This window comes from Gavialis gangeticus, unplaced genomic scaffold (genome assembly GCF_001723915.1).
Source record: "Gavialis gangeticus isolate Ggan-Ray unplaced genomic scaffold, GavGan_comp1, whole genome shotgun sequence".
NCBI classification, from domain to species: Eukaryota; Metazoa; Chordata; order Crocodylia; family Gavialidae; genus Gavialis; species Gavialis gangeticus.
In genome coordinates, this window is record NW_017729025.1 from 67,475,339 (window position 1) to 67,487,089 (window position 11,751).

At 42.4% G+C, this 11,751-nt stretch overlaps 1 long non-coding RNA gene across 1 annotated transcript in view; it reads left to right on the forward strand.

The window, feature by feature from the left end:
• LOC109298695 overlaps window positions 1-8,979 on the forward strand; it is an 18,725-nt gene extending 9,746 nt beyond the window's left edge. Inside the window, exons 2-3 of the long non-coding RNA XR_002097680.1 lie at window positions 2,161-2,274; window positions 8,602-8,979. This is a non-coding gene — a long non-coding RNA (uncharacterized LOC109298695). The remainder of the gene's footprint in view (window positions 1-2,160; window positions 2,275-8,601) is intronic.
• The last annotated feature ends 2,772 nt before the right edge of the window (window positions 8,980-11,751 follow it).

The window sequence follows — 11,751 nt, forward strand, 5'->3', positions numbered from 1 at the left end:
GGGGGATCTAGTGGCCTGTTACAAACTAGTCAGAGGGGACCAGCAGGCACTGGGGGAGTCCCTGTTCCCTCAAGCACTACCAGGAGTGACTAGGAATAATGGTCACAAGCTGGCAGAGGGTAAATTCAGACTAGATATCAGGAGGCACTACTTCATGGTTAGGGCGGCTAGGATCTGGAACCAAATTCCAAGAGAAGTGGTGCTGGCTCCTACCATGGGGGTCTTTAAGAGGAGGCTAGATGAACACCTTGCTGGGATCATTTGACCCCAGTAGTCTTTCCTGTCATGGCAGGGTGTTGGACTTGATGATCTGCTCAGGTCCCTTCCGACCCTACAAACTATGAAACTATGGATGCTGGAGGAGTCTAGTGGCTACAGAACTTGCTCAGGGAGTGGGAGATGTGGGTGCTAACCTCTCCCTCATCCAGAACCTGCCTGACTGGAAGAGCAAAACCTTCTAGCCAGGAACATAGGAGGTATCTAAGCACTGGCAGGAGTACCAGTGATCTCAGCCTTAGTTTTGCCCAATGCCCAGTCCCCCAGAGGAAACAAAAGCAAATACAGCATTCACAAGAGATAAAAAAAAACATTGCCCCTCCAACTGACCAGCAAAACCCAAAGCCTAGGCTTGCCAGGCAGCTAATAAACCGCAGAAAAAGTTGTATCGACACCCAAACAAGGGGATTAGAAATACATTGATTTACATGTCACATGCTGATTACTTTAACTTGCACCAAGTCAAAATTCAGCCACTGGCTGTCCTAAAAAGGAAGACGGTGGAACCTTTTCAAACCCTGGTGGAAAAGCCCAACACACATCTTACAGATCAGTTTGGATCCCATTTAATACTTATTTTAAAGATGTGTATGATTCATTTGCCTTCTGCTGGTCCTCAGCAATGGGGGGATGGATATTTTACTCTCTATAGGTTCTTATGAGATGCTTTATAGTGACCTCTCAGACTTGTCAAGGTGATGCCCAAGAAACACAGGAGATGTTAATATTTTTCCTCCTAACTGTGTGACAGTGACATTTCCTGTTAATTACATCTGCTCCCTGAGCTCTCAGAGCCAAAACATTCTGTGGGAGGCAGAATGATGTCATTTTAGTCATAGCATAATTTTTTAGCTGCTAGAACAAGACATATTGTGGCATATTCTTCAGTACTTCTAAAAAGTAGTGAAATATAAACTTAAGGTGATATTTTTATGCATGAGGGGGTTACACTCTGTCTTTTTCAGCTCCCAGAGATAAATAGCAGGTTTAAAATGACATCATCCCTCCTCCAGCAAATATTTTTACTCTGAGCTCTAAGGAGAGGAAATAACCCTGACCCAGCCATGATACTCAACCTTTGCAATTATCATAACTGCAAAAAAACTAAGAGATGAAATTAAAATACGATTTTGATGCTGCATTTATATTGGAGACTTTGTACACACTAAATATAATCTTGGAGAGACTGTCCCTAGGATAAATGGGCTGATTTAAATACACGGTATCATTGTTAGTGATTTAAAAATAAAATGTAAGCAGAATGACTAAAATCACTCCCCCTGAGAGTAAACAGATTTAGAACTAGTAATCATCACAGAGGTCACAATAAACAGAACAAACTGCTGCATTGCTAGCTCTGTATGTTAGAGCTGGGAAGAGAACAAAACCTATGAGTCTTTCTAGTCAGGTCTACCCCCCAGAAAACACCCGTGTTAAAAGCATGACACAGAGGTCATCGGTTTCTCCAAGTGTTTTGTTTTACTTTGTTACATTTAGCCCAATGTCTAGTGACCTCAGGACTTCTTACTGTGGGCTACGTTAAAGAAAAAGCTTAGGAAGTTATATCTGAAAAAATATATGCAGTAGGGGAGGATTCTTACATCTTTTTCCTTTTTAACTGGAAGAACTTCTATTTTGGCCAAGCTTTTATGTAACAAAATTATCTAATAAAAATCTATTTATGTTACTTAAAATCTGAAATTTATTTATGCTACTCAAAATTTTTCCTCTGGCAATGAGAGAGACATTTATATTTGAATATTTTTTTTTTCTTCCTCAGAACACAGCTTCTCTTTTTGGCTTCACCCAGGTCCCTGTGTTTACTATACATTTCTGGGAGTGCGATGTCTCAGATTTAACTCTGTCTTTTCCTGCCCTATTCAGGAAGATTGGCTTGACTGAGGATGACAAGTACAGACTGGTCCAAGTGAACTGACCAGTCACATCACTTGAGATGGATGGATCAAACCACTGTGTCACCTTGATGATGGGATAGAGGTAATAAGATGAACAAGTGGGCCAATGCTTTTTTCCCTCCCTATCTGGCTGGTAGAATCAACCCGAAGATTAGAATAGTCAGGGAGGCAAAAACTCCTTTCCCTTCCCAATGCATATTTTTGGCTTTTTCTCCTAATTCTTCTGATGAGTGGTCAGGTTAAAATTGGCCTCTATTTCATAATGTCAAAAGATGCACCAATAATGGGGCAAGGGATCAGTCACAATTCTTGCCATCCCCTTTAGGAAAGTTGTGTTGAAGCAACTACTCCAATTAGCAGAACAACCTATCTCACTCAGGGATGCCACTTTGTTCTTCTGACAGCATTAATATCCCCTTGTGCTCAGGGAATACATATAGTCATGTAACTGTTGATTATGATGTAGAAGCAACAGAAAGGGAGAAAGCCTTCAGGGCATCCGCACTGCAGTACCTAAAATTTGACACTTAATTTCTTGAGGAAACTACCATTATGAAAGTCCCAGTCATTAGAGAGTTCAATAGCCAACACATTTTCAACAGTTATAAATGTTTGTTTACTTTGCACTGTTTTTATTAAAAAGATCATTGCAAAACACAAATGATGTTCCTTTTGGCTTTTATAATTGAGATTTTCCCATTTAAGAACTCTCTTAAAATATTTTTTTCTAGAATTGACATTTAATTATAAAACAATAAGTTAAAACTTGTGAGATGATTGGTAAATGCCTATAAGTCCCAACTATGGTAAACCAGGATGGCAGTTTTATGGACATCTGTATATAGAAGCAGAATACATTTGTGACGGCATGGTTGTTAGGGCATATATAAGTTTAGATGCAAATCTGAACAAAAAACCTGAATCCTGAACTTTCGGTGTTTTAGAAAACTGAACCTGGATGCAAATAGCTCCTACCCTATAACTGACCACACATACCTGATGTCCAGAGTTTTCAAAATTCGAATATAAAGGATTTTCAACCCCACAAACCCTAGATTACAGCTGGCACCTAACAGCTATTTGTGCATTTTAAAATCTACCCTGAAAAGATCATATTGTGGCAGTATGTTTTTCTGGGTAGGGTCAGTCTTAAAACACATGCATCTCTTTTTATTTTAAGTGCAACATTAAAATGTTTATGTTGCTTGAAGTTACTGGTGTTCTTTGGAGTTCATGGATTATTACCTGAGGATTACATTTTTCCCTTTAATAAATAGTGTCATAGAGACTAAGCAGACAAACTGTACTCACTAACCTTTTAATACTTTATCCTTTTGTACAAAGACTGAACATTATTAGGTAATGGAAGAGTGTATGAGAAAGTAGTAGATTATTTATGATAGAAACAAAATGAAACTAATGGGACAAGATTTGAAAGCTGTGATGCATGAAAGGTGCTATAGAGGCAGCTTTGGCACCATGACAAATAAAGATAAAGACTCAGTGGGAAGCAACAGTGTGAACATGACTATGAAGAAGAAAGAATAGATTTACTGAATGAATCCTTGCCATCTGGTGTTTATTTAATACACAATGAAGGTCAAATGGCTACTGATCCTTTCTTCTCTAGTCCAGTGACTACAAGAATGGGAGGAATCAATGAATTTATCAATATGTCTGGAAATGTTTTGCCATATGATCTGATTGAGTCAATATTATTGGAGCAACATACTCATTACTATTTCAGATATCATTAGATTTATAACTAAAACTACAAACATCCTACACAAACTATGGGCTGTAACTTTACAAATCGGACAATATTATCATTGGTTCCATCAGTATTTCTAAAGGTATTTGTAAAGTAGTTTTTGCATAGGAAAATATTATACACTTTAGAAAATGAGACAGCTTGTTCTAAACAGTGTCACTTTTCTCTCCTTTGTATCATTCCCATTTTCTTTACAGTAGGTTGAATACATGTCTGTTTTAAGTAATTATACCATGGGGACATATTAACTTGTGATGGAATATGTTTATTAGGTATTATATGTAAACAGCATACACTATGAGAAAATCTTATGTACACTTAGTAGTATTATTTTACAGAGCACTTGTACATGTGAGGGGGGGTTAGTTCCCCTAAATCAAAATTGTGGGTTTTTAATTTGTGGGTTTTTAATTGTGGCCCACCATTTCCACCTAGAGGCTTCCATCACTGTGACGGAGCAGTGATGGCCCGCCATCAGCTCACCGCCCCCCTGCTGCCATGGGCAGGCTCTACCCAGGAAGAAAAAAAAGCCACAAGAGGTCTGATCCTTTTTTTTTTCCTCATGGACCTTTCTTGCCTTTCCCATGACTAGGGGGTGAGCTGCGGTGGCCCCTGAGCTGCAGGGGGCCCTAGTCCTTTCCCTTCATAGTGGCAGTGCCCCCCAAGTGGCACCCGCCAACTAGTAGCCCACCTGGGTGGCCCCAGGGGGGCAGGTGCCACCCCTGTGGAGGGAAGGTCCAGGGCCCCCACTGCTTGCCCCCTGGCTGTGGGAGAGCCAGGCAAGCTCCACAAGGGAAAAAAGGATCAGGCTCGCTGCTTTCTTTTTTTGTCTTGGCAGAGCATGCCCATGCAAGCTGCCACTGGACTGTGCAACCTCTGGGCTGTGGGGAGCCCCTGGTGCTTCCCTCCATAGCAGCGGTGCCCCCCAGGGCTGCCCAGGCAGGGTGCTAGATGAGTGGGTGCTGCCCCAGCTCACAGGCAACACCAGGCCCGATCCAGCAGTGCACGGTGCACTGGAAGCCCAGGTGTGTTCAGGGAAGCTCAGGTTTGGTGGCTTCCAACACCCCATATGCTGTCCCTTCCACCTTCTCGCTGCCTGAGACTGCCTGGGAAGGGGCTGGCTTGCCCCTGGTGCAATGCAGGAAGGTGGCAGGAGGGCAGCTGGGTGTGTTGGTGACCAGAAAGCTAGTAGAGACAGTACACAGGGTGCTGGAAACATGCCATGCCTGAGCTTCTGCGAGCCTGCCTAGGCTTCCAGCAGCCCGTACACCATCTCTACTGCCTTCTCTGGCCTCCAGACATGTACACATGCACAATTTTTTTTTATCCACAATAGGACAATTTGTCCTAATCAAACTAAAATATATCTGAGGTGGTCTAGGTTGCCATATTCAAATAATTGTAACACAAACAAAATTGTGCATGTGTACACAGCGATGCCAGTATGTTAGACAAATGACAATTTCTCATGACTTTTTGTCACATGTACATGGCCCTACCATCATGTGTACAAGTGTCCATAGGTTTGGGGGGTTGGGAATGAATATGGGTAGGAAGGTGATATAGAACATATACATTCACTCTTCCCTGCATGCTATTTCCTGGAAATGCAGAGAGTAAAAACCAGTAATTGGTATATATGCCTGGAAGGAAGAACTCCAAGAATTTCCATGATTGACAAATATCTCTGCCTCTATATACCTGCCTTTAGAATGGGCGTAATACTAGTTAGCTACTTTGCAGGCATGTAGTGAGATTTTGCTAAATGTATAATGTGCTTTGAGGTCCCTGGATAAAATACACTATTATGTTATATTGTCAGTGGCTTCATTTATAGAGGCTGAAGATCTACAGGGATAAAAAAAAAAATCTATGTTTGAATCGGGAAAGAAACAGTTCTCAAACTATAACAAAACTGCAGATTCTGTTCCAAATATTTTTGTTAACATAAATATGTCTTTTCTTAACTAGCGACTTAGCCAATCTCTGTTGCCATGCTTCATTTTCCTCTTAGCCTGCTCATTTTCTTCTCCCTACCCCAAATGTCTGAGCCCACTGCCCACCTACCCCAGGCCTAAACAACCAACCGATCCTCTGTCCTCATGTAACTGATCTTTTTACCACACCATCTATTAACTAAAAAGTAACTAATGTTCCCCTTTCCGGCAACAAAACGGGCCCCCCTGTCATCCCATATCACCTCTCCCTGGGTCACTACTCACTTAGCCTATAGGTTTATTTTTTTCTTTGCTCACAGATGTCGCTTTTTCTTTCTGCCCACCTGTTTCTGTTAGGTGTCCCCCTTCAAGCACGTACCCTGCTTCCCAGGCAGGTTTTCACTGCCCAGCAGTAAAGACCTCTCCACCTCAGCTTCTCTCTTGAGGTGGCCAGAAGTGAGGGATGGAGGCTGAGGTGGTCCTGTCTCACCCACAGAAGGGAGTGAGGTGAAACTACTCTTTGCTGCCTAGCTTGCCAATGGGCAAGTTCATAGGATGAGAAAAGACTGATCAGACACAGGGAAAAAATAAGAAACCTTGCCCTCTACTGTAGTGTTATGAGCAAAAGCCAGCTCCAAAAATATCATCATCCACTCACACTTCATCACTTTACAAAATCAGACCCACTTGCTAGAGCAGGTAGGTGACAGGTATTTTGTTGTTAAGTTTGTCCTAATGACACTCTGTGTTGCTGTCACTTACGATTTTTATGTTTATGCAAGTGCTGTGAATGTGAGGTATTAATCAGCAGCTCTAATTGCTAGGGTTGCAAGCACTCCAGGATTGAGTTCAGGAGAGTTGCATAAACAAGATTTACCTAACGGTTGGTTCACTTGGAAGTTTGGCTCCTGTGATTAGAGAACTTTGTGAAACTTACAACCAACCTGCTGGGTGTCAATTAAACTCCACCAACATAGCCTGGATCTCCATTAATCATTTTAGATTTTGAGGAAACAGGAAGGAAAGATTATGAGAAAACAGGCATAATGATATGGCTCTGCTCTGGGAGAAGCTGTCACAGACATAGGCAGTGGTGACTTCCAGTTGCTGCCATACTGCTAGTGCATTTATTTTTTTGCCTCTCGCCCTGCCTCCCCAGCCAAGTTAGCATCCAGGGATGCTTCCCTGGTCACATCACCCTTTTTGTGCCACTGTGAGGAAAGATTGAATGTCTTGCAGTGTCTGGGGTTGCTACCTCTTTTTCAAGATTCAAGGTAGCTCCATCTTCTAGCTGCCTAGGCTGCCAGGAATATCTATGTATCCCACAGGATTTTGTGCAGCCAAAATGTATCCAGCAGATGCTGGACTTACACAGAAGGGAAAAAATACCATATGGATCTGCTTGCTTGGATGTGAGAGAACCATTTATCTTACTAGTGTCCAGGTCTTCTCATTGTGCAGCATTAAGAATACCAGTTTCTCTGAAGAGCTCAGTAGTTGGCACAGCATCCTCAAGGTTTGGAGACAAGGAGATGGATTTAATGCAGGAAAAGTAGGAATTGCAGATGCATATATCAACCTTATGCACTGCAAACTTCAGGAGTCAGACATCTGGGACTTCTATAAATTGGGGCTAATGTTAATCATTGCACTAAAACCCAATGTAAATCTTCATTTATTTGCAATTCTACACACATTTTTGCACAAAGATTGACATAGTAAGGATTGGCACTGGGCAGTTTTCTGAAGTACTTAGCCCCCAACGTTAGATTTAGATTTTTAGGAGAATTCATCATGATGGAGCAAACTTATGATACTCTAAGCAGCATAAAATAATGGGAGCTGCTAAGCACTCTTGATATATTTCCTTTATTTAGGTGCTTGATCTGAACATTTAGGACACTCTTAGGCCAATGGTGAGTACTGAACACTAGAAAATCCAGCTCTTTTGGTGTGTTCTGAGACATCCCTCTTTTTCTAGCCACAGGCCATTCTGGGGCAGAAATAGTCAATAATGCTGAATTATATACCAAATATGGTGGTTTTGTGATGTAAATCACTGTCCATTAGGAATTAAGAGGATAAACCCACAAAACCTTAAAGGGCCAAGAAAATAGAACAGTGTGTTTGTAATTTCTTTCCAGTCCTCACTTCCAAAACTCCTCATTGATTATACATGTTTTTCTTATGATTTTTTTTCATTACTCTTTCATGACTCAAGCAGTGGGCTGATGAGGAGTGAATTGAGCTCATGGTAAGTAATAAATACAGTGAAGGTATAGCAAGGGTTATGAAACTTTCTTAATTATGTAACCCTGCAAGATGAAGGTCTCTTTCTGTCATGATCTCAAAAGCTTGCCAGTGTGCTTTTCTTTAATTCCCACTGTTATCGGACATATATGGTGTCAACACCTTGTTATTATTCAAATCTAGATCAGCTTAAAACATTTCCATGTATTTTTCAAAATTACATAACTTCATCTTGCACAAATCAATACTACATGACATACGTTGTGTAGTCATTATATACATTTTTACCTGTTTGGCTATAAAGTCCTTTGAAGATGGGAAATGCTTCCCTTTCAGTATAGGGTTAGTCTGTGCTGCTTCTAGTTTGGAATACAAGTTTTCCTTTTAGTCAGTTAAAGCTACAGTCAAGCCCATAAATTGTCCAAATGACTCAGATTTTCTTTTTTTGCAGGACATGGTCATTGGTAGCCATTCAACTTTACTCAACTACTTGGGCTTAAATCCCAGGAAAACCTCCACAGTTGCCATAGAAATTCACCATCTTCCATATCTTCAGTGTGATTTCAATGTACAGTGTTATGTGTATGGGCACACTATATCCCAATGATTACAGAGACTGCCAGATGACTGTCTTCTTTCCCTGTATAGTTTTCAAGCAGCTGATCAGCAATGGCTACAGTCAAAATCTTGATAAAGCAAAAAATGTCAGCCCTCCCTATATAAAGTAAAAAGTTCAATCCATATTGGAAGCCTACAATTCTACAGAGCCCTTCTGGAAACCTTTATATACGAGGGCTATGTGAAGCTTCAGGTGCTGATTTGATTTGGAGGAGATTCAGTCCAATTCAGTGGCCGGATCTCTGAATCTGAATCAAATCAGGAGACAAGTTAAAAGGTCTGAATCAATTTGAAGCTCTCCGATTCGATTCAGAAAAGGTTCGGAGAACTTTGGAGATTCATGCAGTCTTTGCTGGTTGCCGCTAAGAGCTGGACCTGGACTCCATGCTGGTAAGTAGGGGTGAGGGAGGAGGGCCTGGAAAGTGGGGAAGGGACCATTGGGGGATCCCTGCTAGGCCCCATCCCCTGCTTGCTCTCCCAACCCCCCTGAGCACCCCCTGACCCCAGCCTCCCGCTTGACCCAAACTCCCGGCTCTTTTTAAAAAAGCCCATACTAACCAACTGCTGCCAGGCAGGGGGGTGATCCCCACTGCCCCACACTGCATGGGGAGCTCTGCCATGAGTCTCCAAACCCCTGTCCACTCTCCCAGCCCACCCCGTGGCTGACCCACCTGGCCACAGATCCTGACTCTTTAAAAAAAAAAAAAAAACCCACAAAGAAGCAGCCACTTACTTGCTGCTGCAGAGGCCTCAGGACTTCTGGGGGCTCATGGCAGAGCCGCCCACATAGCATGGGGCAATGGGGATTGCACCCCCTGCCTGGCAGGAACGGGTGAGTGCGGGGCTTTTTTTTAGTTTTAAAGAACCGGGAGCTGGGGCAGGCACTGCAGCCATGTGGGGTGGGGGGAGGGGGGAGGAGGGCTGGAAGAGTCAGCAGAGGTCAAGAGACTCATGGCAGAGGCTCCCATGCAGTAGGGGACAGTGGGAATCACCCCCCTGCCAGGCAGCATCATGTGAGTGGAGGCTTTTTTTTTCTTTTAAAGAGCTGGGAGCTGGGGCTAGGAGAGCAGGTGGGGGATGGGGGCTTGTGACAGAACCCCCCATACAGCATGGGGCGGTGGGTGGCAGCAGGGATAACCCCCTCTCCCCCCACCACCACCTGGCAGCAGCTGGTGAGTGCCAGGCTTTTTTTCAAAGAGCCACAGGAGCTGGGCTGGGTGAGACAGCCATTGATGGGGCTGAGAGAGCGCGCGGGGGATGGGGCTGATTCAGAGATTCAGCCAAATCGGTTCAGAACAGTTTACGTGAAGATTTGAATCACCAAATCAAATCACTGTCTCCTCAATCGGCCGAATCCGAATCGAATACAAGCTGCTTTGAGCAGGCCTATTATATAGTATATACCGTGGTAAGCAGGGAGTGAGGAACTCAAATTCAGAGTAGAGAAAATTCTAATAACACAAATAGAAGTATGAAATATCCAGTCTACCAACATCCTGAAATGCTAAAAATACTGAAAGAAGAGGCATGTTGTCCTAGAACAGAATTGAAGCAGTATAGGCCATAAAGTAAGCTAAAACTTTCACATAGACAGTTTGCAAATCCAGCCCTCTATATTAAAATAATTCCAGTACCAACCTTTTGTTACCCCAAATGCCACTCCTTACTGTCCATTCAGCAATAATATTTTGTACTTCTATTTGAAGATTTTAAGCACTTTGCAACCGTTATTACATTAAGCCTACTTACAAGTCAGGTAAATATTATGAATCCAATATTAGATAAACTAAAAAAAAAATAAGGCACTGAGAAGGCAGAAGAATCCCAAAATCTGTTAGAAAAATTATGGAAGAATTGAACTCAGGGCTTTTGATTTCTAGTTCAGTACCTGAGCAAGCTGATCATCTGCATTCAAGGTTTCAATCTTCCTTCTCCTCTTTATGACTCCAGGAAGAGCTTATGGCCAGGTGCAGACAATACACTTTTACCAGTATAAGTGATTGGAAACTGATCTATAGCTTGTAATATAATTGAAGTCCAGCACACACAAACCAGTTAAAAATGGAGGAACCTGGTCTAAGGTTCCCCTCCCCCCACCAAAGAACAAATGTGTGTTTTGTTAACTACTGATCTAAACTATGCTGCTTACAGAAAACTGTAACTTAGATTAATGCTGCCTTAGGCTTTTTGAATATCTGTACCTACCTTATAGACATATCCTACCTCCATCCTCCTGCCTTCTGGGGAAGGACAGTCATGAGCACGTCCCACCCAGTCACTTCTGGTGGCACTTGCCAAACCTGGAGATGTGGTGGTGAAGTCACTCTGGGGATGTTCTTTTTGGCCACTCTCAAGGCTGCTGTCTTTAGTTAGTGATGATGGCGAAGAGGGGTAGGGGCCGAGTGAGTTGCCCTCCAAGTGGTTTCATAACTACATTTTCAGGTTTGGTGTATGCAACCAGGAGTGGAGAGGTGAAGTATGCTTGAGAGTGTTACTCCCCAGGAACAAGATGCAGAAACACCCAAAGATACCCTCTAAACAAGATATTGTGAGATTCCTCAGACCCATTCCACTCTTCCCTCAGGCAATATCATTTGAGACAAGAAATGGCAGGGACTCAGCTGCAGTTTTTTCCATTAATGTTTATATTCTTTTACCTTGCCCATTACCCTACTATGTAAGTGTATCCACAGCAACTGGGCATAAGTGGAAGGGTATTACTTGTATGGCAAAGTTCATAGTGCTTCTCTGAAGGTGGCTTTGTATCTGGTCAGATCCCACTTTCCTAACTGGACTATTTCCTATGTGGCCTAATCATATAAGAAAATGTTTCTTTAAGGTTGCTTTATGGTCTCTTCCAATGTGCTATGAGATTTGTTTTGGATTGAAAGATGAATTTTAGCTTCCCTGTGAACCTTACATGAGGCTCTTAGTTTGGTGTTTAAAAGTATGTATGATTGAGGTCACACTAAAAATCAATAAA